This window comes from Canis lupus (genome assembly GCF_048164855.1).
Source record: "Canis lupus baileyi chromosome 15 unlocalized genomic scaffold, mCanLup2.hap1 SUPER_15_unloc_1, whole genome shotgun sequence".
NCBI lineage: Eukaryota > Metazoa > Chordata > Mammalia > Carnivora > Canidae > Canis > Canis lupus.
Genome location: NW_027326420.1, coordinates 363,995 through 391,404, shown reverse-complemented (window position 1 = coordinate 391,404; position 27,410 = coordinate 363,995). Strand labels below are relative to the sequence as shown.

The window sequence follows — 27,410 nt, the reverse complement described above, 5'->3', positions numbered from 1 at the left end:
CGTTGAGTCTGGCAAGTACTGCCCCGTGAAATTCATCAGCTTTGTCAGGGCAGGAAATTCTGGGGGATCGTCGAAGTCCTCCTCGTAGTAGGTCAGCCAGATGGTCAGGAAGGAGGTCATGGTGCTGGGGAGGGACAGGTGGGCAGAGGCGTCAGAAGACAGGGCTCCCTCACACAGAGGTGTCACGGGGAAGCCCGGCAGGAAACCGGGGCCCTCGGCCTCCCGCACGGGGCTGTCGGAGGCAAGTGCTGTTCCTTGTCCACCTGCCACCTGGCGGTCCTGCCTGCCACAGGCCTGCTCACTGAGGAGGGGCTGGCACGAAGCCTCTGTGCGTGGGAGCCCATGACCAGCGGTGTGACCATCACTGTCTTTCCCAGGGAACCTCCCTCCCGTGGGTCTGCCCTGCCTCCCTCACGAGGGGCCCCCAGGGGGTGTCCTTCCACTGACTCTAATCTCCCCCGGGGCGGGGGCCGTCTGGTCCGTGAGCACTCACTGGCTCTCCTGAGCACCTGCCATGCACCCGGGTCCAGGTGCCACCAGATTGGTGAGGGTGACGCTCCCCACACCCTCTGCTCTGCGTCCCAGGTGTGGGGCAGACAGGGTTGGGGGGGATGGGCATGGAGGAGGTCTCCCTTTGGGGTCCCAGTGCTCTCCCACAAAGCCCGCCCGCACCTCACCCACGGGTCTCCTTTGCTCTTTTCCTGAAGGGGCCTCAGACCTTTACCCTGCCACAGGAATTGCTGACGGGTGAGGGTCCAGCAGCCCCTCCGACCCACAGTCCCCTCGCTGCCCTCCTGGAGAGGGAAGGCCCTCCTGCATGAGCCAGAGCTCACTCACCTTTCCCAGAGCATCTGGATTTCTCCTTTCTCGGGGGACGCTTGGATGCATCGATACCTAGAGGAGGGCGGGGGGCCTCACATGAACCGTCCTGTGGACCCGACCTCTCCTCATAGTTGCTGTCACCCTCTGAACCCCAACTAGTCCAGAACCCTGGGAGGCCATCAGCTCTGTGCGTGGGGCCACGGGCAGCTCCTAGAGAAGCGTCTGCACCTGCTGGGTCCTCCTGAATGCTTGAGGAATGAAAGGGCTCTGGCCAGGCCCATGGCCTACATCCGAGTGGGCCAGGGCGCCCCGGTGTCCCCGGGGACCCCTACCCTGAATGCCCCAGGACACAGACCCCAGATGGACTCAAACCTCCCTTTCAGTGGCAAAACAGGCCAGCTCAAGACCCTGGTGACGGTGGGGAGGCGGCACAGGCTTCGTCATGGGGAGAGAACGATGACTGCTGAGCACAATCACAGCCCCTCTAGCCGACCTGCCACAGGCCTGGCCCCAGGGGCTTCCCTACAGGACCCAACAAGGCCCTGTGTGACTCAACTCCAGTCAGAGGAGCAGCCCCAGGGGCCGGGAAGTTCAGGAACATTCCCAAGACTCCCAACCAGTAGGTGGCCCATCCCCCTGGGCTGTGGAGGGTCAGGGTGCTCACTTTGCAAACAGCAGGTCCAGGATCTCTTCGGTGGTGCCAAATTCAGGATATGTTTCCATAAATTGAACAATGGAAAGGTCGTCCAAGCACAGCAAGGCGGGCACCAGTTCTTCTACCTGCTGCTCCAGCAGCTCCCTCCGGCTGGGGGTGGTCGGGAAGATCCGATTCTTTCTCAGGGCTGAGGCCCTTTCAGCCTGAGGTGGGACAGAGGGGACGTGCAGCCTGCACTGTAGCCTCCAGACCACCTGGCAGTTGGAGCGCAGACCAAAGCCCGAGCTCTCAGTGGCTGCGGGGGGCGGGGGGGGGCAGGAGTGCCCACAGCAGGAACACGGGGCTTGACGCCTGCGGCTCAGTCACTAGGCATCTGACTGTGGGTTGTGGCTCAGGTCATGGTCTCAGCATCCTGAGATCCCGCCCCTGGCAGGCTCTGCGCTTGGGGCAGAGTGTGCTTGAGGAGCCTGTGTCTCCCTCTTCTGCTCCCTGCTTCTCTGCCTGTCTCTTAAACAAACTATCCAATAAGGAAATAATCTTAGAGGATAAATTTTCAAAAAAATTTGGATCAATACAAGGATCTCAAGTGGGAGGGGTGAGTCTCCCAGGGCCGCTTGTCAGCTGAGTTTTGACAGCACCTCCCTGCATTAACGGCTTCACCCCTTGAATTTGACCACACGTCCCTGTGTCGAGGTGCCCACACGGAGACCTTTCCTTGGGTGGGAGGGCCCAGGGCGTGAGGGCTGCAGGATGTTCAGCGCCACCCTGTGATTTGGCAACAGAAGGGAATCGCATCGAAGTCCTGCATCAGTGAAGGGCTCAGTGGCTGTTGGGACCAACTGGCCTCTGACATGTTGTGCAGCACACGAGGCCCCTGTGCCTGACCCCGGGGGGACGGGGGGCAGGGATGCGCTCCTTCAAAACCTAACTGCAGAGCGATAGACATAGTACAGTGAGCCCCGTGTCCCTTTGGGCAAAAGTCTCCCAACTCACCAGGACCATGCTCAAGCCTTGGAGAAGGTGGGGAAGGACGTCAGGCCAATGGGGCCTCCTGGGAGCACCAGTTAGGAGAAAGCATAGCACAGTGCAAACTACTAGAGAGCGTGTGCGATGAGACACGGTGTGTCTCTTTTTCAAACGTTTTTATGGGCAGCCCGGGTGGCTCAGTGGTTTAGCACTGCCTTCAGCCCGGGGCGTGATCCTGGGGACCCAGGATCCAGTCCCACATCAGGCTCCCTGCGTGGAGCCTGCTTCTCCCTCTGCTTGTGTCTGTGCCTCTCTCTGTCTCTCGTGAATAAATAAATAAAATCTTTAAAAAGAAAGCATTATAAAAAACAGTTTTTATTATTTATTCACGAGACACACACACACACACACACACAGAGAGAGAGAGAGAGAGAGGCAGACACAGAGAGGAAGCAGCAGTCCCCATGCAGAGAGCCCGAGGCGGGACTCGATCCTGGGTCTCCAGGATCAGGGCCTGGGCAGAAGGCAGGCGCTAAACCACTGGGTGACCAGGCACCCCTGAAGGCTCTATTCTGATATTCCTACAAATCTGTGCCCAGAGACTCTGCATCTGGCCCTGGCAGGGGCAGGGCCATGGGGGCAAGTTTGGGGAGAAGGGGAATCCAGACTCCTGTAGCAGCAGAAGTCTAGGGGGGAGCCCAGGGGAGCACAGGCTGGCTTCTGGGACCCGGGGCCCTTCCTGCTGCATCGGGGCCCTGGGTGTCGGGTGGCCCCAGCCCCTGCACTCACCTTCAACCCTTGCAGGTCTTCGGAGGATGTGCTGGACCCTGGGGTGTGGCGGATTTTCTCTTTCCTCTTCCACCGGCACTCATATTCCCGCGCGGCGCTCCGTATCTCCCATGTGGAGCTCTGTAAAGACTGCAGGGCAGCCAGGCAGGAGGCCTGAGCGCCCGGTCTGGCCGCCTCGGCCGGGCCGCACACCCAGCTGACTCCATTGCAGACCCACCACAGCACAGCCGGCACACACCTCCCTCAAGGAGAGCAAAGGGATGCTGCTGCAGGGCCTTGGGTTAACTCCGAGTCGGGTAAGAGGCGCCCCGGTAATCCTGTTTCCACCCTGCCCACCGTGACATCAGGGTGACCCTGAAGGGATCACCGGGGAACCTGCTCCCCTGCAAGGTCCTCCAGCCTGGATGCGACCTGCCCACACATCCCTGGTTCCCTGAAACTGAAGAGGAGGGGTTGGGGCTGCCCAGGATGGCTGGCACAGGTGGCCTGGCCTGGCCTGGCCTGCTCTGTATTACCCTCCGGCACCTCCTGAAAAACTCCCTGAGGCGTTGGGTTTGACGGTCGCACCAACAGCTCCACCATTCGAAGCAGCCGCATTCCGGGGGTTCCTCAAGATCCTCCCAACTGGTATATCTATCAGGGAACATCTTTCAGTAGCAAAAGTCTCCTGAAAGTGAGCCTGAGGTGGGGCTGCACTAGAATGTAGCCCCGGGCAGGGGTTCCAAGTTCTGTTGGCCTCTGTTGTGAAAGAAGTGACCTCACTGCCTGGGACCCCCTCCCTGAGTCCACTCCTGGAGGAAGCTTCAGGAGCAGCGCTCGGGGCTGCCGATGCCCCCCCCCCACCCCGCAGGCAATGGCCTGTGTGCACACAGTGACACAACCGCACCCCTCTCCACAGGCCCCAGGGAAGGACTGTGTGCAGCCAGGGCCCCAGCCTGGAAACACACCTGGGTTCAGACGCAACTTTCCATTCTTCCCTGGTTTCCACCCCGGAGAAGCCGTTGTGCCCGTCGGGGATGGTCTGCCTCTTGCCTGTGGCATAGGGATTATCCTAGCAGGTGCTTCCTCCAGACGTCCCCAGGCCACTGTGGCATCATATCTATGACATTGGAGGCGGGTGTCCCATGCAGGAAATACCTCCCACCACATGTTCTTCCTTGGTGTGTCCATGCGTCCAGGCCCACAAGGTCCCTGTGTGCACACACGTGGGCACCGGTACCCTCATTCTGGAGGCCCAGAAGATGACAGTGCCACCGGGGCAGGGATGGGCAATAGCTTCCCACGATCCTAGGCTCCTGAATCCAAGGCAAACCCTACAGTAGGTGTGGGAGTCTTGGCCTAGAAGGTGTGAGGCCGTCCTTATCCTGAAACCCTGCAGCCCCGGTCTGATCGCTGGGAGGACGTCCTGACGCCCAGGACACGGGCGAGGCTTGGCGGTGGCCCCTGGTGCCATCCGTGGGCCCCAGGCCTGGGGACAGGGGACGTTGGGAGAGGGCTCCCTGTCCTTGGCCTGCCTGGGCGTCCTGGCCTGCCTGCCCACTGGGGACGATGGGGACGGCGGGGCGAGCGCTCCGGAAGAGCCCGGAGAGAGCCCAGGGCTGCCTGCTGGCTGGAGGCCTGGCGAGTGTGGCTGAGGAACGCGGGCCGGCAGACTCCCGGGGCCCGGCCCTCGGCTCCCCCGGGGCGGCGTCTGCCTCCGGCCATCTGGCTCCGGCTCCCCAACACCAGCAGAGGACAGGCCGCCAGCGGCCCGACCTTCGCGTGGGACACCCGGGAGCTCCTTTCCGCAGGCAGGGAGGCCGGCGGGGTCCTAACAGGTGGCTGCCACGGTCCCCCGGAGGCTGAGTGGTCAGAACCGGACGTCCCTGCGGCCAGCTTGCAGTCCACGGGGGAGCCGAAGGGCCGGCGGGCGCCCTGTCCTCCGACGTGGGACGTGGGTGGGGCTGCAGGAGGCGGGAGCTGAGGGCTCTCACGGTGAATTCTCAGGTCAACGTGTAGCCCCGGAGAACAGCCGGAGGGGTCGGTCCTTCTGGGCAGACGGAGGGCAGCATGAGCAGAAGCCGGGGGATGTGCTCTCAGAGGGGCTGCAGACCCCCGTGGGCCCAGGGCGCCCGCGACACTCCCCGTGTGAACACAGCCACGCTTCTCACTGCTTGTGTTCATTCTGGAAAAGGTCATCGTTTTTCGTGAAGTTTGCGACTTCCGTTAACGTGTAGCGGGCTTGCTGTCCCCTCTGGGAGAACGCCTGAATGCGTTTTGGGGAGCGTCTCCCTCGTATCTCGTGGACACACCCGTGGACCTGAGCCACTGGCGGGAAGGAGTCTTGTGAGGCCGTCTGCTATTTTAGGGACGCAGAGGGGAGCTTTACAGAAGTGTCCGAGGATGATCACAGGCGAGAGCAGCGGGTCAGCATGTGACAGGTGCTAGTGAGTCTGCCCCCGGGCGACGGCGAGGTGGGCGCTGACACTCTTCCTGTTGCAAAGTGCCAGAGTGGCAGTTCTGAGATGACCCTGGGTGGCGAGGTCAGGGCGCAGAGCCTGGTGCGCCCCTTGCGGCTCGGGTCCCGGCGGGTGACTCTTCACAGACAGCCGCCCACACATCCCGTGGAGGCCAGCCACGAGGACTCAGGTGTGCGCACATGCCCTTCGGGGGCCGGTGTCGGGGGTGTGTGGCACGATGCACAGGGGCCAGCAGGTGACGGTCTGAGGGGGTGGTCAGGAGGGAAGCTGGAAGAGAGAGCTGGCTCCAGGCTGGGGCTGTGTGGGTGTGCCAGCTGGGCCGCGGGGCGGGCAGGGTGGGCCCCTGCGTGGGAACCGACCTGAGTGCAGGTGTAGGGCCGGGTGGGTGCCCCAGGGTGACCCTAACCACAGCCCTGGGGGCCGCTCACCTTCCTGAGGCTGTCCTGGCCTCCTAGGGGGTCCCCTGCCTGTCGTGCTGCACGCTCTGTGGTCTCTGGCACCTGGTGGTGAAAGTGCAGGTGTCCAGGCCCCGGGCGGGTCACTAACCTGGGATTTGTCCTGTCGCCCCCCCTCCCCCTCCAGGAGAACCACTGTCGCCGCATCAAGATCCTCGGCGACTGTTATTACTGCGTGTCCGGCGTCACCCAGCCCAAGACTGCTGCGTGGAGATGGGCCTGGACATGATCGATACCATCACGTGAGCGCCCCGCGGCGACCGTCCCCGTGGCGTCCGCCCCCGCGTTGTCCCGTCCACTCTGCCGAGAGCCAGGCCGCATGGTGAGGCGCGTGTGCCTCTGGGACCCCCTCCTCTGCATTTGGCTGGGACGGCATTTTTTCATCCCTGGCCGTCCCGGGCATTGTCGGGATGGCGTTAGTGGGGCGGGAGGAAATACGCTTTGTCGCGTAGCCAGGCCGGGCATCCAGGGAGTCAGCCGGGTTCCGCTGAAGGAACTGCACGTGCTCGGCCTTGCGCGCCTTGGCGTCCAGGTGCCCCGTGCCGAGGGGCCTTCGAGGGAACAGGTGCGCGTCACCTGGACACCGCGGGCCGGCCGTGTCCACTTCTCAGCCAGCCTGTCTCGTCCCGTCAGGCAGCGGGATGAAGAGTTAGGGACCCTCGGTCGGGGTAGGGACGGCGTGGGGCCGGGAGGCCGCGCCGGTGGCTGGAGCACCCCCGTGCCCACGTCTCAGCAGCTCAGAGGGGTGGGTGCAGCCCCGCAGGACGGGCTTAATTCCCAGGGACCGCTGTCAGCATCCACACTCGGAGCTGAGAAGAGGCAGCAGCAGCGTCGTCTGGGGAACAAGAAAGGGGAGAGAGAGACGCAAACGAGAAGGCTCCGAAGTGTGGACGGGTTTGGAGGTGGGGCGACCAGGAGCCAGGCAGCGCCCTCGGGGACAGGGGTGGGGGCCCTGAGGGCAGTGGGTCCCTTTGCCAGTGGTGGCGGGTCTGCACCCGCGCCAGGGTTGGGCCGGGAGAGACCCCGGTGAGGCCAGCGTGCATCCAGACACTGGAGCCTCTGCCCTCGAGGGGGCGCTGCACTGGGGCAGGCGGGCAGGGCCGGGCAGGTAGCACAGGTGCGTCTCCCGGAGGGTTCGGAGGCTCCCCCTCGCGACGGCGTCCTCTCGTGTCCCCGGCCATGTCCCAGCCATCAGAGCGCCGGGCACCACGTGCCACGAATACGCCTGCGGTTCACATCGCGTCCTTTGTCAGCATGTGACGTCCGCCCCGTCGCGCGTCACCCCTTGTGTCACAGCCCGTGCTGTCTTGTGTGTCGTCGCGTGGGGCTCACGCCCAGCAGCTCTCACGTCGCGGCCACATCAGTGTGGAGCACAGCCTGGGTCACGTCGTGTGTCGTTCTGGGTCCTCCTGGGCCAAAGTGAGGTTGTGCAGGGGGAGGTGCGGGGAGGCAGGTGTCCACTCCCCCGTCAGCCGGTCACGGGTGCGTCCCCGGCAGGTCCTGGCCAGGGTGCCACCGACGGCTCGTGCCGTTGATGTCCCTGAGGGGGGTGACGCCGGCCGCCCCTGCTGGTGGCCTCCTGGGGGGACCTGGTGCCCCCGTCGCCCCCAGGTCTCCTTGGGTGGAGAGGCGCCCAGAGGCGTGCTTGGGTCGCCTGGCTGCTCACGCGGGCTCTGGGCCTGCCCTGGTGCGCCCCACCTTCGCCGCACTTGGGCGGCCTCGGAGGGATTTCTGTGACCGTCTCCTGGCTGCCCCAACCCGGAGTTCTGCACCTCCCCTCGGGCGTGGCTGCTGCTGTGCCGTGTGGAGAGGTGGATCGGCCACCTGTCTGCCCCCTGCTCCGTTCCCTCGGGGCGGTGGGGTCCCTTGGCAGTGTCTCCTGTCCGCTGAGGCTGAGCTCCAGGCTCCCCGACCCTGTCGGCCCTGAGAACCGACCTTGGCCTCGGAGGCCGCCCACCCCGGGGCCAGTGGGCATCTTCCCTGGCCTCCAGGGGCTGCCGTCTGCGTCGGCTCCAGATCCCCAGAAGCTTCCATGGCCTCCTGGGATTCCAGGGCCCAGTCTCTGTCTCCACAGACTGGGAGCATGTGCTGGGCGCCGTCCCGGCTTGGACGGGGGCAAGGGCCACCAGAGCCACAGCTCGGAGCCGGCCTCCTGCCCACGATGAGCCCCTCTTCCCTTCTCTGAGGGCCCCAGCGCAGGGCGCCGCCTGTGTGCATCCGCCGCACGGTGGGCCTCACGCAGGGACGGGCTCCTGGGGGGCCACTCCTGGATTGGACGGTTGGTCTCTTTGCTGTGGAGTTGCAGAGGTTCTTCAGCGATCTTGGATGCTGGCCCTTTATCCTACGGGTCCTTTGCACGTCTCTTCTCCCAGTCTGGAGGGTGTCTTTGAGTTTTGTTGTGTTTTTCTTTTGCTGTGCGGAAACGGCTCATCTTGATGAAGTCCCAGCGGTCCATTTCGCTCTTGTTTCTCTGGCTTTCGTGGCTGATGTCATTTGCAAGAAGTTGCTGTGGCCCAGTTCAAGAAGGGTGTTGTTGCCTGTGTTCTCCCGGCGCGTGTTGGTGGAATCTTGTCTCACGTTTACATCCTTCATGCGTTTTGAGTTTGTCCTTGTGTTTGATGTGAGAGGAATGGTCCAGTTTCATTCCTCTGCATGTGGCTGTCCAGTGTTCCCAGAAGCCTTTATGGAAGAGACTGTCTTTTTTCCCCCGGTGGATGGTCTTTCCTTCCTGGCCGAATCTTAGTTGCCCGTAGAGTTGAGGGTCCACTTCTGGATGCTCTCCCCTGTTCCATTGATCCATGTGTCCGTTTTTGTGCCAGTACCACACCGTCCTGATGGTCACAGCTTTGTGGCACACCCTGAAATCGGGCATTGTGCTGCCCCCCACCCCCCGCCCCGCAGTGGGTTTCTTGGCTACTATTCCCGTGGCTGTTTGGGGTCTTTTCTGATTCCACACAAGTCTTCAGATGATTTGTTCCAGCTCTCTGAAGAGAGTCTGTGGTATTTCTGACAGATTTTGCCCTAGTTGTGTAAATTGCCCTTGGCCACGTTGACATTTTCCCCGATATTAATTCTTCCAACCCAGGAGCATGGAACCTTTTTCCATCTCTTTGTGTCTTCCTCAGTGTCTTTCAGACGTGTGCTGCAGTGTTTCGGGTAGAGATCCTTTACCCCTTTGGTTAGGTTTCTTTCTAGGTAGCTCACACTTTTTTTTGGGGTGCTGCGGTTGTATAAATGGGATTGACCCCTTCCTCGATGTCCCTTTCCTCGGACTCATTGTTCACGTACAGAAAGGCCACTGGTTTCTGGGCCCTGAGTTTGTATCCCGCCACACTGCCGAACTTGCTGTAGGAGTTCCAGCAATCTTGGGGTGGAGTCTTTTGGGTTTTCTCGGTACGGTATCATGTCATCGGCGAAGAGGGAGAGTTTGGCTTTTCCTTTGTGGGTTTGAATGCCTTTTATTTCTTCTCGTTGCCTGATTGCTGAGGCCGTGACGTCTCATACTATGTTGAGAATAGCAGCGGTGAGAGTGGACATCCCCGTCTCGTGCCTGGTCTTCGGGGAAAGGCTCCCGGTGTTTCCCCATTGGGAATGATAATTTGGCAGGGGCTTGTCGAAGATGGCTTTGAAGATGCTGAGGGACTTTCCCTCTATCTCTATACTCTGAAGCGTTTGGATCGGGAATGGATTTTGTCAAATGCTTTCTGTGTGTGTCTTGAGAGGATCATCTGGTTCTTGTTTTTTCTCTTGCAGATCTGATCAGTCACACGGAGTGCTTGCCGAGTGTTGAACCGGCCTTGCGTCCCGGGGATAAATGCCACCTGGTCACGGTGAGTAACTTCTCAATGTACCGTTGGATACTGTTGGCTCGTATCTCGTTGAGGACGTTTGCATCCGTGTTCATCGGGACATCGCAGTATAATTCTCCTTTTGGGTGGGGTGGAGTCTTTGTCTGCTTTTGGACATAAGGTGAGGCTGGCCTCCAAGAACGAGTTTGGAAGCATTCCATCTCTTGTCTATCTTTCGGAAGCGCTTGAGTAGAAATAGGTACGGTCTCTTCTTTATTGGCCTGTTCGGGTTTCCTGTGTCTTCCTGTTCCGGTTTTGGTATTTTGTGGTTTTCCGGAAATGCGTCCGCGTGGCTTAGCTTGGCCACTGGGGATGCTCAGGTTCCTCGTAGGTCACCAAACCCGCCTTAGTACTCGCTCTCCTGGGGAGCAGCCCCACGGGGACTAGAGGCCACCTGAGAGGCGGGCCTCGCCTCCGGCCCTGCCCAAGCCCCTCCGGCCCTGCCCAAGCCTTGAGACTCGCTATTTATAGTGACACGGGACCCGGGGACCCAGCGCCGGGGATTAAGTGGATCAGAGTGGAACCCGTACACAATCTCATCCTCGTCCCCATTCAGCCAGGGGACCCCGCTCTGTTCAGGGGCCACACCAGCACTGCCTCCGGCGTGCGAGGCTCTCGTGCTCACTGACTGCCTGTCCCCTCCAGTGGCACGCTTTGCGCCTGTGTCCCTGTCTTTCCCCCGCTGGGCTGTGGCTCCTGGTGGGCAGGGTGGGACTTGGTCACCGCTGTGTCTTCAGGACGCAGCACTGTGGGTCTCCTAGGTTGCCCCTGGTGGCCCTGGCTTCGGGGCCTCGGACTGGAGCCCCTGATTGAAGCATATGGGTCCCCGCCTGTCACGCGCGCGGCCCAGGGGTCGCTGAGGGCTGAGGCCGGCCAGCGTTGGTGTGGACACGCGTGCCTCTGGGCTCATCGGGTCATCACGGGACCCAACCAGGAAGGCCAGAGCCCTGTGTCCCGAACGGTAGGGGTCGGGGAGAGGGAGCAAAGGCCCCGTTTCCCCAGACTCTTCTCCTTAGCGATCTGTCACTGAGGTCTCCCTCGGGCGTCTTCCAGAAGGCTCTGCCTCCCGCCGTCCCCAGGAGCCCTGGAGAGGACCGTCGGTCCCCGCTCACCGTCTCTACCAGCCTCGGCCTCGTTCCTGAACTCTGACAGTTTCCAGTTTGCTTCCCCGGCCTGGCCTGGGGACAGAGCAGGCTTTCAGGGGTGGCCCCCAGCCCAGTCGATTCCCGGGAGGACCACGCACTGTCCTTTCTGAGAGGACCGTGGCCACAGGTTCTACGTCAACCAACGGATGCTGGAGCTGCGTCCGAGCTGCCTCCGTGCCCTACCTGTGCTCTGGGATGATGCTCAGGGCAAGACCGACTCCCCTGACCGCCCCTGCCCCGTACCTCCCGGTATCCGGGGCACAGCGCCTGAGGACCGCTGCCCCTTGAAGCCACACTCGGGTCCAAGGCACACGTGGCAATAGTGGCGCCAGCTGTCACGTCCTTTGTCTTCCCCGGGATCACCAGGAATAAGTGAAAAACCACCCGGGCCCTGGGAGCCTGGCACGGGCGGAGCCACTGCATGCAGGGGACACGCATCCCCTCATGTCCACTGCCAGGCCGGGGGTCCCGTCCTCCTTGGGAAAGTGCCTGCCCGGGATGTGGCATCTTTCGGGTTTAGTAGAAAGCAGCTGCGGTCTAGAGGAGCCGGAGGGGACACACTTTGGCCTCTTGAAGGAGGGGAGGTCACATCTGGGAGCAGGGATCACACGAGTGGACGTGGGTGCTGTGCCTGGCTCAGACCAGAGCGACATCCTTGGGGCCGTGTCTGCTTGCCACTGCCCCCAACTGCTGTGGGAGCTGCCCAGCCGCCTGCCCAGAGGCGATTGTTCTTGGGTGATGCCCGTCTCCTGTCCCCTCTCCCAGGTCCCCAGGGCCAGGGCTCATCTCCCAGGGGGACAGACACTCCGTGCTGTGTCCCTGCAGATTCAGCCCTTAACGTCCTCATCCCGTTTCCCGACTCAGACGGCGTGGCGGGCCGGTGTGGAGGGGTGCTGGAGCTCCTGGCTGTGGGTACTTCCCCCGTGCCTCGGTTTCTTCTGGGGTGGCTCCGGGGCTTTGTAGGAGCGCGTGCTGCTTCTTGTGCCCTAGGTGTGGGGCCAGCGCTCGGCCAGGTGAGAGCCGCGTCTTGTTACTGCTCGGGGCCTGTGACCCGCCAGCTTTCTCTGACTCAGTGCCCCCGTGTCTGGGCTTGGTCGAGTGATACAAGAGATGCCCCGTTGGCTGGTGGTGGCCAGACTGTGTAGACTGTGTCCTCCGGCTGTGCTGTCGCCGCTCTCCCCCTCCTGCAGTGCGGCCTGGGTGCCCCGCGGTGGCAGCCACGAGGAGGCCTGTGTCCGTGGCCTCAGGGCTGAGGTGGTCCACTTGCCTGCCAGGCAGGGAGCTCGGGTCGGGGCAAGAGGGACAGGCCCCATGTTGCCTGGCTCCAGGTGCCTCGGTTCACACCACGGGGCTGGACAGGCAGGCAGGAAGGACCCGCTTAGTAGGGCTCGCACGTGCGGCCCCCCTTGTGGCCCGTGTACACGCATGCACACATGCACTGACGCCTCCCACAGATGCACCTGCAGACACATCCACGCCCTCACGCTTCACGCGCACGTCCTCACACTTGTCCACCTTCACACCCCCCCACATACACACACAGGCACGTGCTGCGCACCCCACACATCGTTCCCGTGTTGACGTCGCCGCGTTGTTACCTGAAGGATATGGGACCCGGGCCCTCCAGCTTCGTGACCCTGAGAGGCCTCAGAGACGGCCCAGAAAGTGAACCAGCCTGGGCTTCGTCTGGGGGCGGGGGGCGGGGTTGCAGAACATGGGTCAGCGACAAGGGCCGGGACCCCTGCCCAGCCTGGTACCGTGCCCCTGAAGCTCCCACCCTCTGCTCCCCGATGTGTGGGCCGAGGGGGCGGCAGGCTGTCCCTCGCTCCCGCCTCAGGACCCTCCCTGGATCCTCCTGTGTTCCTGGCCCCTGGAGCCTGTGCTCTGGGACTGCGGGTGGCGGGACCTGCTGTGATCTGAGCTGCTGGTGTCCGGGCTGCCTCCTGCCCTCAGGCCCGGAGGAAGGCTCCCTGCTGATCAGAGAAGGGCTTGTTGCTCCCCGGTGCTGTCCTTATGAGGCCGCTGCGTGCACACGTGCGTGTGTTGGTAGCATTCGGAGCCCTGAGGCCCACCAGGACCTGCAGGTGTGGATGTCTGGGTCTGAGGCTGCTCACTGTCTTTCAGCACCCAGGATCCACTTTGCTCTGGGCTTGTTGCAGTGTCTGTGGCCCGAGAGCTTGGGTGGAGGGACCGCAGTATGGCTGTCCTGGGTCTAGGTCTGCAGTTAGGGGCACTTCCCTTGGTGGGGAGCAGGGCTGGACGGGGAGCCTGACCAGGTTGGAGCGGCCCACGGTGACGGTGACTGTGTGGGCAGTGTGGCTGCTCAGGCCCAGCGTCCTGATCGAGCTGCTCAGGGATCCTCAGGGAGGAGATCCCAGAGAAGGAGACAAGGGGACAGAGTGCCCTTGGAGGGACCCAGGGACGGGGGGGGACAGGGCGTCCATGGAGGGACCTGGGGGTGGAGGGGGGATGGGGCGCCCATGGAGGGAACCGGGGGCGGGGGAGACGGGGTGCCCATGGAGGGATCTGGGGGTGGAGGGGACAGGGCGCCCATGGAGGGACCCGGGGGTGGAGGGGGGACGGGATGCCCATGGAGGGAACCGGGGGCGGGGGAGACGGGGCACCCATGGAGGGACCCGGGGGCTGGGGGGACAGGGCGCCCATGGAGGGATTTAGGTTTGGAGGGGGGTTGGGGTACCCATGGAGGGACCCAGGAGTGGAGGAGGGACGGGGCACCCATGGAGGGACCTGGGGGTGGAGGGGCGATGGCGTGCCCATGGAGGGACCCGGGAGTGGAGGGGGGATGGGGCACCCATGGAAGGACCTGGGGGTGGAGGGGGCTGGGGTGCCCATGGAGAGACCCAGGGGTGGAAGGGTGATGGGGCACCCATGGAGGGACCCTGGGGCAGAGGGGGGATGGGGCGCCCATGGAAGGACCTGTGGGGTGGGAGGACAGGACGTCTGTGAGAGGATCCCCTGCACACAGGAACAGGGTGTCCATCCAGGCGGGGGATCTGAGGACAGGGGCCGTTCGCCCGGGGCGTGGCGGGGTCACAGGAAGGGTCGGGAGCCCTCCTCCTCCTGGCGTCGTGCGGCAGAGCAGGTGTGCGTGGGCGTGCGCTCCTGGGCGTGCAGTGGCACTGGTGGTGCTTTTGCGGGGCCAAGCGGGCGTCTCCTCAGGTGACGCGGACCCCGGCCTCCAGGAGCGAGGCCACCTCCGAGGCACGGACCAGCCTCTTGGTTGGCACCGTGTGCCCCAGTGTGCGGACGTGAGGCCCGACGCCCGGGAGAGGAGAGCGTGGCCGGCAGCCAGGCCTGCGTCCTGCCCCGGCCCTCTGGCGCCCATGGCCTCGGGGGGCCGCCCCCCAGCAGTCTCCCTAGGGCCCTGTGTCCGGGTGACCATGGGCTCTTCGGGGGCTGCCTCGCACATCTGCACCGCACGCTTGCTCGAGGGGGCTCCGGGAACCGTGCGTCCGGGCCGTGCACGTCAGAAGGTCCGGATCCTTACTTGGAAGCAGGTGTTGCTGACCTCCGGGGCGTCCCTCTGGCTGACTGCGCCGCGGGGGGCTGCGGGGACTCGCTGCCTGGGGGCGCTGCCGGCAGGGGCTGGAGAGCGCCTCTGTGGCTGCCTTCGCTGGCACGGCCCGAAGGTACGCGGAGGCCTGGAGACGTCCCAGGGCTGCGGTCGGCGGCTGCGATTCCACGGCCCGGCGGGGACACGCGTGGAGGCCCGGGAGCTGCAGCGGGGCAGGGAGGCCCTCACGCCAGGAGCCGCCCCGGCAGAGCCACCAGGGTGCACAGGAAACGGCGCGGTGGCTCGCCGGGCCCCTGGGCACGGGCTGCTCACGGTGGTGGCCACGGCCGGGGTCCTCAGCATCACGTGTGGGAAACCCGACAGCAGAAGCTCACAGGCCCCCGCCCCACCCTGTCCTGAATCTGTAGTTAAGAAACCCTTTATTGTTTTGCTTTTGCTACGGAAACTCGCCAGAGCGCGGCCAGCAGGGCGCTTTCTTGGGGCCAGAGGCGGCCCCGATACCTGTCCCTGTCCTCTCAGCTTTTCCTCCTTCAGGGGATGCTCGTCCCAGAACGCTTTTCTTAATTCCACCACAGAGAGGGTGGCAAGCGGTCGCGTTAGGAAACACGTCCGTGAGCAACGTGGGAAAGGCAGCACCCCGCGGGGAGCACCCCGCACCCGCAGGCAGGACTGGGTGGGTCCCAGTGCGGGCGCCGTCAGGGGTCCCCGACCAGAAACACGGGACTTGGCGAGGCCCGGGCGGGGCGTTGATTTGGCGCAGGGGGTGCGCCCGGTGAGGTGGGGGTTCTCGTGTGTGGGCAGGGCTCCCCCTCTTCGGCGGTGGCCGAGCTGCCGATGCCCTGTGCTGGGCGGCACGGGGGCGGCTGGATGGCACCCGGGCGTTCTGCACAGAGGTTTGAGTGCTGAACAGGGGGATCTTGGGGTGCTTCGGGCTTGGGGTCAGGAGGCTGCCCAGTGGTCAGGGGGACACCCTTGAGGCTGAGGCCGCTGTGGGAGGCGCCGTCCCGAGGGAGAGCGGCACGCTGCAGGCCTGGCGGGGGCACGAGCACGTGTGTGCGCCCCCGGGGCCCCGATGGGGAGATGGGACAGGGGAGAGGTCAGCCTGGAGACGTGGGCCGGCCCCGGCCTCCGAGGGACGGGGATGCCCTCCTGGAGTCCACGGACGTGGGGCGCGGTGACCAGACGGTGAGGGGGAGTGATCACGGGGCGGGGGCTGCGGCCGGCAAAGCTTTGAGGTGCTCCTCAGTTGGGGTTATTTTCTGTGTTCCATTTCCCCTTCCGAGGGGCCCCTCTGAGAATGCACGCGGCCATCTGGGAGCTTCCTTCCCGGGTCCCCGCCCCACTGTAAAGCCCGAGTGCGGCCCCCGGGGAGGCTGGGCTGGTCATGTGCGTGGCCCCTGTCGTCCGTGGCGGCACCCGGGGCCCCTTCTGAAGCAGCCTGGGGCTCCCCGGGCTGGGCTCTTCCCCTCGGACATGGCCCTTCAATCCGGATGGCGTCTCGCTCACCTGTCCTGAGAGCCCACCTGGTGACCTCGGCCCTTGCCGCCTCTCCCCGTGTGCGAACAGCCCGTCCCCGTCCCCGTGGGCACAGGGGCCGGGCCTCTTGGGAAGGGGCCCAGCGCGGGACCTCGGCCAGTGACGCCTCCCCCTCTCCCACCCCTGACCCTGCAGCCTGTGGTCACCTTCATCTCTGGGAAGCTCACAGCAGCTGCAGCCCACCCCCTCCTGGTGGGTGCCGGCCCCAGCTCCCTCCACCCACGCTGAGCTTCTCCAGACCTCGTGCCCAGCCCACGGCCAGGGCCTCTGCTGCCGTGTAGACCCCTCACTAAAGCTCAGGAGCCTGGACCCCCGGCTTACATTCGCGTAGTCCCGCGCCCTCTGCACTTCCTGATGCCCCAGAACCTGCCGCTGGGTCCTTATCCCCAGTCCCCTTGTCCTGAGAGCACCTGCTCCCACTTCTGGGCAGTGCCTCCTCCACCGCCGGGTACCCCTCACCTTCGGGCCTGGCCCCCCTCCTCCCAGCCTCCACTCTTGTCCTGGACGGAGGACGAGGGGAGGGTGAGGCCAAGGCCAGCCCCCCGCTGGCAATGAGCCTGGCCACCCTGGAGCCGTGGGACCCCAAGGCCCGCCCGGTGCCTGGATCCGGAGGTGGCTGTGCGGGGCCTGGGGCGGGCGCTCGGGCTGTGTGCCAGCCTCTGTACAGCCGCATCCTGCCGCTAGGTGTGGGCGGTGGGGTGGCAGGCTGTGCCTCAGGCTCTGCGCAATCTGGACGCGGTGGCGCCTGGCCCCCTGCATTCCCGGGTCGCCGTGTCCCCAGTGGGTCTGCAGACACTCCCGCCGCTCCGGGCTGGCAGGGTGCTGGCTCTGCTGCCCCTGCCCGGCCTCCTGGGGGCGGCCCGCCCTCCTGCCGCTCCTCGAACCCTGGCTCCTGGCTTTGAAAGCGTGTTCTGTGGTTGAGTTCTCCGTCTCAAAACTTGTCAGTGGCTGTGAGGTTCAAGGTGATGCCTGTGGTCGGCACGGCCGGCGTCACTCTGTGCGTGGTGCAGCCCGTGGCTTCTGGAGTAGGTGTGCGTCAGACGGGGCATGACCCCGGGGGCAGGGAGCCCGTGCTGCAGCAGCAAGGGGAAGGCGCCCGGCCCCTGTCCGGGAGCCCCAGGGCAGCGTGAGGACCTGGGGCCCGCTGTGGGGCGGGGATTGGCTGCTCACCTGGGGGCAGAGGGCCGTGCGCCTGCCCAGCCACACATCCTTGTCTCCAGGTGACCCCCCACCCACCCCCGCCCCATGCCTGTCCCAGTGGCATCTGCCCAGGTCCATGGGGCAGGGGTCTGCTTCGACCCATTCCCGCGCCTCGCAGCCATGCAGGAGGCGCCCTGGGCGGCTTTCCCCGCCGCTCTGGCCTTGCGTGTGGCCCTTGCACCTCCAGCCTGCGTGCCCCGCTGATGAGCCAAGCGCTCAGTGGAGCTGCCGGGAGCAGGAATGGGGCTTCCTGGAAGCCGAGGCAGCGCAAGAGCACGCTTCTGGTCCTCTGCGGTCAGGTGCGAGGGCAGGAGACGCGGCAGCGCTGTGGCTGCTTTTCCTGCAGCAGGCAGGTGCCCCGGCTCACGGCTTTCAGTCTGGTCCTTCACAGTGGCGCTGCCTCCCCGGCCAGGGGCGGCTTCCCCCTGATCCACGTCCGTTACCCCTTCACACAGGCCCGGGACGCTTCGCACAGGTGTCGGTGTGGTGCCCACGCGGGGCGGGCGGTGAGCTCTGCGCTGCTCCCACTCTGCGTAATTCAGCTTCGCCTCGGACAGATCATCCCCTGACTGTGGCCTCAGCTTCTATCTGACGGAGGGGTCTTCTCTGTAGCGGATGTGCGTGGCTGCGCCGTGTGGACTGGGGTGGGCCCCGTGTGCCTCCGAGCCAGAGATCTCGCATGCGTCGTCCCCTCCAGAAGTGCTTTGACGTCGATGTTCAGTTGTCACCCTTGTCCTTTGAGGTTCCCGGGACTCCTGGAGCCACCTGGCCCGTCTGAGGCGAGGAGGCCCTGCCAGCCCATCCTGGAGTGGACTCAGATTCAAAGCCTTGCTCCTGTTGTGCTTGAGTGGATGGACGGATGCAAGGATGGATGGCGGATAGATAGGTGCACGGGTGGATGGGTGGGTGCGGATGGATGGGTCGGTGGGTTGATGGTTGGGTGCATGGGGATGGATGGGTGGGAGGGCATAGATGGATGATATGGATAGGTGAGTGGGTAGATGATGTATGTATGCGTGGATGGATGGATTGGATGGGGAAGTGGATGGATGGGCGAGTGGATGCATGGGTGGGTGGATGGATGGGTGAGTGGGGGATGGGTGAGTGGGTGGATGGGTGGGTGGGCGAGTAGGTAAGACCCTGGCTGGATGAGTCCATGGCTGGGTGAGTGGGTGGATGGATGCAGGGATGTTTTGAATGGGGGGTGTATGTCTACAGATTTGATTCCGGCTGGTGACACCCTGATTATGGAAGGAGATGGTGTTTGTGGTGGAGCAGTTCCTTGGTTTTTTCACTCACTGAGAAGTGAGTGGCAGGGAGACGGGGACGGCGGGGTGTTACCCACGTCAGCACCCTGCAGGTGAGGGTGGTGGTCCCATTTGCATGGGGTCCCTTGGCAGTGGGCAGAGCTGGATTTGAACCCGGGCCTCTGACTTCGCGGCCAGTGATCGTCCAGAGGATTCACTGGAAGCAGGGCCCAGCGGGAGAGCACAGTGAGGGGTCTGGGCCCAGACCACACAGGCCCAAGTCTGCTCACGCACCAGCTGTGAGAGCCCGCCCACGCTCCTCAGCCCAACCTCCGTCTCACGTTTGTAAGGGAGGCCAGGCGGGGTTGCCGGGAGCCCGGGTTGGGTGTGGGCTGAGCACAGGGACCATATTTTCTCCCACCTGTGACCCAGGGGATCAGGAGTGTCAGGAAGAGCACTGGGGATAGTTCCACGCCGACCCTGCCCGACCCCCGCCAGTGAGGAAGGGCCATGGGGTGCTGGTGCTTTCAGGAGCCAGGAGAGGCCTCGGGCCGCCGGCAGACCCTGACGAGCAGGCACAGGCCTAGAGCTCTTCTGGGATTGTCCTTGCGGCCCACGTAGGCAGGGTTGGGGTGCGGGTGGACTCAGAGGCTCCTTGGCTTTGCAGTCCTGCGGGAGACAGTGCCTGGGAGGGATGCGGGCCTGTCCCCTCCCCCAGTGCCGTTCCCGGGGCTCAGAGACCTTGTCCGCATATGCACGTGTGTGCAGGCCGTGTCCCCATACCCCCGTGGTGCCCCCCGGCCTTCCCCCAGGCTCAGCATGCTCCAGAAGCTCGTCACTTCAGACGTCAGGCTGCCTCCAGGCCTTGCGTCTGTATGTCCTGTGGGTCATGGGACAGCTGGGGTCCCTGCCCCCCCACCCACCTGACCGCAGATGTGAGGACTGGGAAACGTCTCGTGGGGTCTCATCCGGGACAGCAAGGAGCAGGCGGTGGCGCACATCTACCCCTTGCCACCCACGTGCCCTTCCTTATTCATTCAGCAAACACCAGGGTGCCCGTTTTGGGAGTGGCTCATCCCAGGCTCAGGGGTCTGTTGGGGGGAGCAGCGGGAGGGGTCGGGGGTCCTTCGGGGGTCTGTCCCGAGCGGGGCGGGAGGGGTGCAGCGGGCTGGGGCGGGGCCAGGCTGGAGGTGTGGCTCCTTGGCCCGGGTCTGGGGTCCCAGGTGGAGTGCAGAGGCACGGGGGACGCGGGTGGGGTGGTGCTGTCGGTGGAGAGGCCCCAGACATGGGCACGGGCCCAAGGGGCGGGGTGCTGGGTGCTGGGACCTGACCTGGGCAGAGCCTGGGCCGCCGCGAGGGTGGGTGGGCTGGGGGAGCCAAGGAGGCGGGGGCCTTTCCCGGGGTGTTGCCTGCGGACGGCGCAGAGCAGGCTGGGACAGCAGGGGCCCGGAGAAGCGTGTTGTCCTCAGACGAGAGGAAGAACCGCAGGTCGGTGTGTCAGCTGCCGAGGGGGATGCGGGGGGCTCTCACCTGCAGGGGCACGGGGCCAGCGGGGGACACGGTGTGGGGAGCACAGCTGGGGGCATGGGGCCGGGTGGGGGGTGCAGACAGCGGAGTGTGGGCCCGGGGTGCAGGGCCGGGAGCACCCAGCGGGGAGCACGGAGCTCGGGGTGGAGATGCTCAGGGGCCTCAGGAAGAGGAGACAGGGCAACGGCAGTGGGGACTCCGTAGACTTGGAAGGGGAGGACCTGCCACCTTCTGTGGCCCCAGCGTCAGTCTCCCCGTTGGTCAGATGGTGTGCCCAGGTGACACTGTAGGGCTGGGAGGGGGCAGGGCGAGCTGCAGAGCTCGCCCCGCAGGTTTGTTGCCCTGCAGGGGCTGAGCTGCTCCAAGGCCGGCACGGAGGGCGGGGGTTTCACCTGTGGGGGGGAGGTTGGGTGGGATCCAGCTGGAATCCACTCCCTTGGAGCCGGGGTGGTGGGGGGGTGGTGAGGCAGGTCCTGACCGGCCCTGGCGCAGGTGTGGTGGGCCCTGACCCGCCGGCCAGAGGCTAAAGCTCCGCGGACCCGAGGGTGTCCCCATGACAGTGGTCGTCACGGTAACCCTGGCCAGCAGCTCGGCTGTGAACCTGGGGGGCCCCCTGCCCGGCCCCTGCCACAGCCTGCTGGGGCCGCGGGACCACCCACCCCCACCCAGACGGCGAGCCGGACCGTTGCGCACTGCCCGGAGTCCCCGGGCTCATCCCCGTCAGGGGTGCCGGGTGGGCTGGGAGCCCCAGGCGAGGCTTCCCCGCAGCGTCGGTGCTGAGCCTTGTTTCTGTGGGGTGGCGGGTGGGATTGCTCCGTACGTGAGAGCCCACTCTATGGCAGACGCAGGGCGTGGGGTACGGGCTGTCCTTCTAAAACATGCATACGCGTGTGTTTATTTATAGGTACTATAACGATACCTAGTGTTTACGGTGAAGGTAGGTTGTGGTTTAGAAGCAGATGACGTACGTGTGCTTAGATTGTGTGTGCGTATCTGGATGGACTTGTCTGTGGGAGATCCACGTCTGCGTGTATACGTACGTGCACATGCGTGGTATGCGTGTGTGTGGGCCACATGTGCGGAAACGTGTGCATGTGTGTCTGTACACACGTGTATGTGTCTATGTGGAGCATGTGTGCAAGTGTCCATGCCTGTGTGTGTCTACGCGTGTGGATTTGCATTCGTGTGGACTCTGTGCATGCCAGTGTCTGTACGTGAGTGTGTGCATGTGCGTACATGTATGTGGGGATACGTGAACATATGCACGCAAACGTCGGGTGTGTGCATATATGCGTGGATGTGTGCGTAACTGCACATGTGTGGATGCGTGTGGATGCGTGTGTGGATGTGAGCGTAAGTGTGCGCATGTGTGGAAGGCTTGTTCAACACTCGTAAAGCAGTCAACAAGAGAAAAAACCAGAACCAGATGATCCTCTCAATAGATGCAGAGAAAGCATTTGACAAAATACAGCATCCATTCCTGATCAAAACTCTTGAGACTGTAGTGATAGACGGAACATTCCACATCATCTTCAAACCCATCTACGAAAAGCCCATAGCAAATATCATTCCCGATGGGGAAACACTGGGAGCCTCTCCCCGAAGATCAGGAACACGACAGGGACGTACACTCCCACCACGGCTACTCAACATACTACAAGTCCTAGCTTCAGCAATCAGGCAGCGAAAAGAAATAAAAGGCATTCAAATTGGCAAAGAAGAGGTCAAACTCTCCCTCTTCGCAGATGACCTGATACTGTACCTAGAAAACCAAAAGACTCCACCCCAAGATTGCTAGAACTCATACGGGAAATTCGGCGGCGTGGCAGGATACCAAATCAATGCCCAGAAATCAGTGGCATTTCTATACGCTAACAATGAGACTGAAGAAAGAGAAATGAAGGAGTCGGTCCCATTGACAACTGCACCCAAAAGCGTGAGATACCTAGGAATACATCTAAGCAGAGCGGTAAAGGATCCCTACCCGAAAAACTACAGAACACGTCTGAAAGAAACTGAGGAAGACACAGAGAGATGGAAAACTATTCTGTGCTCCTGGATTGGAAGAATTCATGTATTGGGAAAACGACCACGTGACCCAGGGCAATTTACACATGGAAGGCAATCCCTATCGAAATACCATGGACTTTCCTCAGAGAGTTGGAACAAATCATCTGAAGATTAGTGTGGAATCAGAAAAGACCCCAAGTAGCAGGGGAATATGAAAAAAGAAAACCAGAGCCGGAGCATCACAATGTTGGATGTCAAGTTGTGCCACAAAGCTGTGCTCATCAAGACAGTGTGGTACTGGCACAAAAACAGACACACAGATCAACAGAACAGAACAGAGAATCCAGAAGTGGACCCTCAACTCTATGGTCAACTAATATTCGAGAAAGCAAGAAACACCATCCACTGGAACAAAGACAGTCTCTTAACTAAAGGCTGCTGGGCACGTTGGACAGCCACACGCAGAGGAATGAAACTGGACCATTCTCTCACACCACCGCACACAAAGAGAAACTCAAAATGGATGAAAGATCTAAATGTGAGACAAGAAGCCATCAAACTCCTAGAGGAGAACACAGGCAACACCCTTCTTGAACTTGGCCACAGCAACTTCTTACAAGATACATCCATGAAGGCCAGAGAAACAAAAGCAAAAATGAATCACTGGGACTTCATCAAGATGAGGAGTTTCCGCACAGCAAAAGAAACGCTCAACAAAACTAAAAGACAACCCACAGAATGGGAGAACATATTTGTAAATGACCCGTCAGATAAAGGGCCAGTGTCCAAGATCTCTAGAGAACTCATTCAACTCTACAGCAAAGAAACCAACAATCCAATCATGAAATGGGCAAAAGACATGAACAGAAATGCCACAGAGGAAGACACAGACGTGGCCACCAAGCACATGAGACAATGCTCCGCATCACTGGCCATCAGGGAAACAAAACGCAAAACCACAATGAGATACCACCTCACACCAGTGAGAATCGTGAACGTTAAGAAGACAGGAAACAACAAATGTTGGAGACGATGTGGAGAAAGGGGGACCCTCCTGCACTGTTGGTGGGAATGTGAACTGGGGCAGCCACTCTGGAAAACTGTGTGGAGCGTCCTCAAAGAGTTCAAAATAGAGCTGCGGGGAGAGCCAGCAATCCCACTGCTGGTGATTTACCCCAAAGATACGGATGCAGTGAAACGCCGGGACCCCTGCACCCCGATGATTATAGCGGCAATGTCCACAATAGCCACACTGTGGAAGGAGCCTCGGTGCCCATCGACAGACGAACGCATAAAGATGTGTTCTACCTATGTAATGGAGTATTCCTCAGCCAAGAGAAATGACAAATACCCCCTATTTGCTTCGACGTGGAGGGACCTAGAGGGTATTATGTTGAGTGAAATAAGTCAATGTGAAAAGGCCAAACATTATATGGTCTCATTCATTTGGGGAATATAAAAATTAGTGACAGGGAATAAAGGGAAAGGAGAGACAATGAGTGAAAATATCAGTGAGGGTGACAAAACATGAGAGACACGTGACTCTGGGAAAAGAACAAGGGGTAGTGGAAGGGGAAGTGGGTGGGGGTTGGGGTGACTGGGTGATTGGAACTGAGGGGGGCACTTGGTGGGATGAGTACTGGGTGTTATGCTACATGACGGCAAACCGAACTCCAATAAAAAAAATCGTTTTAAAAAGAAGAGTGAACCCGCGGCGCACGGCCCTGCGTCTCCACCCTGTCGGGAGCAGCGTGGGGCGAGCGAGATGCCGGCCACCCGCTCTCGTCCTGCTGCTGCTGCGTGGGCTCTGTTTCCTTTGCTCGTGCTGGGCCCGCGGAGCGGGTAATAGGCCGGCTGCTGCCGAGGGGGGCGCGGGGGGCCCTCGCCTTCATCTCTCTTGCACACCCATGCTTGCACTTTCACTTGGCGTGTGTGTGCGTGCATCTGCCGGCTGCTCAGGCCCGTCGGGGAGACCAGACTGGGCTCTTGGTCGGCGCTGCCGGATGTGGGGACACCTTCCCGAGTAGGCCACAGACGCAGCAGGAACTGTCCTCCCACATCGTCTGTGGGGCCTGGTCCTTTCGGGGAGCCCACCGGGTGCCCTCGGAGGACACAGCCGCGGTCTTTGCTCCTGCCTCTGCTCTGCCCGTGGGGCCTGAGCTACCCCAGGCCCGCAGGCCGCGTGCCCGCTGCTCTGTGGGGCTGTGAGCTGGCAGGTTTCCTGGGACCTTCCCTCCGGGGCTGTCCTGGGGGCTGCAGAGGACTCCTTTCTAGGCGATGGTTCCTCCAGAAACGGCCCCCTTCAAACGGCTTGAGTAGGCGGGAGCTGACTCGTCAGTCGTGTGGGGTAGGTTTGTGGATCCCGGTGGCCAGAAACGCGTGGGGATTCCTGAGTATGTCCGAAGCAGCCCCTGGGAAGCATCGGGTGGCTCTCGTGCTTTCGAAGGAGCTGCAGACACCAGATGGCTGGGAGGAGCGTCGCCAAGGGGGCGCAGAGCTCTGCCCCCATAGTTGGGCCGCAGCCTGTTGCTGGAGCTGCTGAGGCCCATCCTCAAGGTCCCCAGGATTTGCACACCTGTCCCATGTCCCAGGGTTCTTATGGCACGCACGTGCGTGAGAACTGGCCTCGATGGTGTCGTCGGGGTCTCTGGTGTGACGACGTGGGACGTGCACGGTACCCCAGCTACTCGGGAGACTGGAGAGCCATGGACTCCATGGTCTGTCGTCTTCTCTATCTGACGTCGTTTTCAGTGTTGCGTTTCGGCCCACCCCGCCTGCTGTGGCAGCGGCTCACCAGGGTCAGAGTGGCGGGCTGGGGCACGGGGCCATGCGGCCGATGGCGGGCCGTCCTCGTGGGTGTCCTCTGCCCATTGCTGCCGGCCTGGGCCCTGGAGCCGGTGCAGCCTGCGTGTTTTGTCTCTCCAGACCGGCCGCCGCAGATTGGCCACTGAGCTCCGTCAGCCGAGGTCCGCGGAGACCAGGGTGCCCGCCCGCGAAGCCCCCTCTCCAGTGTCGGTTTGCAATAAATCTGTATTTAAGCACTTCGGCGTCCGTGTGTGTCACTTGCTTCCGAGAATTCTCTGCGTGTGTGCGTTTCCGGAACTCCAGCCACGAGGTCCCTGGCTCACGGACAAAGCAGACGCCAAAGTAGGGAATTCCTCAGTGTCTTCTGAACTGTGTCTGCTCTAACCTGTGGTTTTCAGAAATCTGATGAGCTTTCAAGAAAAAAGGATTTTCGTTGCAGAGCTGACATGGGTCTCCAGCAGGTTCTGAAAAGCTGAAGTGAGCACAGGATCCCGAAGCTTCAGCCAGAGGACACCCCCCATGCCGGCACCCCGTGGAGCGAGTCTTGCCCTGCGGTGCTGGGCTCACCCATCTGCCTGCACCCTCCCGGGCACAGCACGTCGGCCACACTCCAGTCCCGGGGACCGTGCTTCTGGGCAGGCTCTGGCGACGCTTCTCGAGTCAATGGAGGATGCGTGGTGGCATTAGCGCACAAGTGCCCAGGACCAGAGATTATCTGCAGGGAGGAGAGGCCCCATCTTTCAACAGTTTGCCCCAAAACGTGTGGGAGGGAGAACAGTATCCATGTTCTACGTAGAAAGGAATGTCTGGGAGGCGGCAGTTGCGGTGTGGAGAGGAGTGAGCCCAGGACTGCCCACCTGAGGACAGACCCACAGCCACCCGGGTCTGCCCCACAGGCAGGCGGCGCTCCCGTGGGCCTCCCGCTGGCACCTGTCCCAGCCTTGGTGGGTGTGGGGGGGTAACACCGTCATTTCACGCGCTGCTCCCTGCTCAGCCGTCTGCTCAAGCCCCTGGTGCTCTCCCTGGGTGTGATTCTTTTTTTTTTTTTTTCTTGGAACATCGATGGGAAAAATGTTATATCTCTAATTTTTGCTAATATCTAACTGGGATTTAGCATTCCCATCAGTTAGGAAACATGTGTCAGTTCCTTTTTTTTTTCCTTTGTAATTGACTTTTTATTGGTGTTCAATTTGCCAACGTATAGAATAAGACCCAGTGCTCACCCCATCAAGTGCCCCCATCAGTGCCCGGCACCCCATCACCCCCACCCCCCCGCACACCTCCCCTTCCCCCCGCCTAGTTCCTTTCCTGGATGTGATTCTTGAGGGCTGGATGGCCTCCAGAGGTCGGCTTGCATGCAGCCTGACAGCTGCCCTGGCCTGCCCTCTGCCGCTGAGCTCGGACCTGGGTATGGCCTTGTGTGTTCCCCTTGCCCTGAGGGGACCAGGCCCATGGACACTGGAGCCCACGCTGGGAGGCACGTGGTGAGTGTCACCCCGCCAGGCCGGCAGGTACAGCAGCCTGGCGGGGCTGTCCCGGCTGGGTGGTCTCCTGTCTGGCTAGCATGGAGGACGAAACCAGGCCGGGCCTCCCACCTTCTCCGTCATGCTGCTTCCCACGCTGTTTAGCCAGAGCCGGATGCACTCGGGGACGTTTTGATGCAAACATGGTGTGAGGGCGACAGAGGAAGGCATGACCCTGAGGCTGGTGTTGGACCTCCCCGCCCCCCCCCCCCCCGCATGCTGCACCAGTGGGGCCTCCCTGCCTCTGCCATCCATGTGGCACAGGCTTGGTACCGGCAGACGCTCTGCAGGTCAGGGGGTAGGCCCCTGGCGTCTTTTGCCGACCGATCCCCAACAGCCCAGGTTCTTCTCTCCGAGGAGGGGTCCTGGTGTGGGTATAGCGGTGGGGCGGCTGGCGGTCTGGGGCAGGCTCTCCTGCAAGGTAGGTGGTTGGGAAACTGCCCAGGTGGGGGCCATCGCGTGGCCTGGGTGGGGTCTCCTGGCAGCCTGCAGCAGGGGCCTAGGAGCCCTCCACCATGTGCCTGGCCCGCAGAGGGTCTGGGTTGGCAGGTGCCACGGAGGGGCTGCCAACAGGAGCTCGTGCTCGAGCTTAAAGGCGTAGGAGCCCCGGGGGCCACCTGTCACCTGTCCAGTGGTCTGGGGGGCCCAGGACAGGAGACCCCAGGCCGGCGGGTCCCCAGTGAAGAGGAGCTCTGCTGCATAAGCAGCCACAGGGCTGTGTGAGAGGGGCCAGGCGGGGCCCCACACAGCTCTTGGGTCCTCTTTCACCCAGAGTGCTCCGGACCCCTGCCATTTCAACCCCCAGGCGGTTGGGCATCTGGCGAACATGTTGCGTGTAGGGTTTGGGGGCAGCCCGCTGTTGCATGTAGGGAGACGGCCTCTGGTGGG

The 27,410-nt window shown here is 62.6% G+C and overlaps 2 protein-coding genes across 2 annotated transcripts in view; one reads left to right on the top strand and one right to left on the bottom strand.

The window, feature by feature from the left end:
• Positions 1–25,235, top strand: part of LOC140629485 (adenylate cyclase type 1-like) — a 347,929-nt gene extending 322,694 nt beyond the window's left edge. Inside the window, 3 exon segments of the mRNA XM_072818990.1 lie at positions 6,274–6,468; positions 9,900–9,976; positions 21,089–25,235. The gene's annotated coding sequence lies outside the window, so the exon portion shown is untranslated.
• LOC140629483 (transcription intermediary factor 1-alpha-like) overlaps positions 15,077–27,410 on the bottom strand; it is a 116,153-nt gene continuing 103,819 nt past the window's right edge. Inside the window, exon 8 of the mRNA XM_072818988.1 lies at positions 15,077–19,326. The gene's annotated coding sequence lies outside the window, so the exon portion shown is untranslated. The remainder of the gene's footprint in view (positions 19,327–27,410) is intronic.